We start from the raw sequence: 1,276 nt of genomic DNA on the forward strand, positions 1-1,276 counted from the left end.
CCTCGCTCTACGGTCGTCTCTTTTTCTCAGTTCCTTCGCCGCCCCAGGTCCCCGACTCTCAGAGGTCGACAGACCATTTCTTCCTGCACCTTTCTTTTTAAGAGCAGGAGAGGCCAGGGCCACCTCTGCCAGCACCATGTTCAAGGTAATTCATAGGCCCGTGGGGCCAGCCAGGCTGAGTCTGCTCACCTTCAAAGTCTCCTCCCAAAACTTCCGCAGAGGTTAAGGAACTTTGGCTCTCCTCCATCCCCAAGGGTCTTTCTGAATATGGGGAGGAGCCAAGGACCCAACTTGAGGAAAGCATCTCACATCTCTGACATTACTGTGAGCCATCCATAAGTTGGTGTCAGGAAATGTACTCACAACCTAACCCCAAGAGCTTGGTTCAATGGGGGGGGCAGACACAAACCTTATTTATTTTAAATTTTCTAAATTTTCTAAAATCATAGACAGCTATGAATGTCTCCAGAATGCACCTCCTGGATTTTTTCCAAGACTTGGTGTTACTGGTTTTGCTGGCATTGTGGACTTCTTTTGGCCAGAGTTTCAGAAATAAAGAATCTGGTGTATCTACCTGGGTTTGTGGGATGAGCTGTCTCTCTTCATTATCCACAACAAGCCCTTCATCGTCTTCGTCCAGGTCAGTGGGGAGAAATTGTATGACTGGGGTTTACAAGTATTCATAGTCCTAGAAGATTTATAGAAGGAGAACTTTCAGATGCCAGAGAATGTGAAGAATTCACCTGGAAATAAGGAGATTGTTCCATGTTCTGCCCATTTAATCAGTTACAGGTAAACATTGGAAACTCCATGCGGTAAACCAGTATTTCCACAGAAAAGTGGCAGAGTCTAGAGGCTGCTTTTAGGCAAACAGGCTTGTGTGATGGACACAAAGAGGGGCCACAGTGACCCCCTGGCTGAACACAGGCCATCAGGGGACCCACCTCAAAATAGCCATAAGCCCTAACTGACCGACGAGCTACTTACAACCAGGCACAGTTACCAAAAAGGGGAGAATTCCATACATCCCCGTACCTGCTCACCTTCCCCTTTAAAAACAGCCCCCAGCCACCGCCTCCTCGCAGACCATTTCTCCTCCAGTGTCCTGCCCGCGCTCCCTTGCGGTGTAGTCAATAAACTTCGATCGCCTTTGTTCTGCCTCAGGTGAATTCATTCCCTGCCCGCACTACAGGCTTCCACCTGATCTTCGCCCCAACTTTGCGGGCCCCCATCCAATCGAGAGACCCCCTGCATGTGGACTGATGGGAAATCCTTT

At 49.1% G+C, this 1,276-nt stretch overlaps 1 pseudogene; it reads left to right on the forward strand.

The window, feature by feature from the left end:
• Positions 1-136: 136 nt before the first annotated feature.
• On the forward strand, positions 137-796 carry LOC114204254 (MICOS complex subunit MIC26 pseudogene; annotated as a pseudogene).
• The last annotated feature ends 480 nt before the right edge of the window (positions 797-1,276 follow it).

This window comes from Eumetopias jubatus, unplaced genomic scaffold (genome assembly GCF_037043125.1).
Source record: "Eumetopias jubatus isolate StellerSeaLion01/CBP00866 unplaced genomic scaffold, mEumJub1_p1.0 scaffold_10, whole genome shotgun sequence".
In the NCBI taxonomy this organism is placed as follows: domain Eukaryota; kingdom Metazoa; phylum Chordata; class Mammalia; order Carnivora; family Otariidae; genus Eumetopias; species Eumetopias jubatus.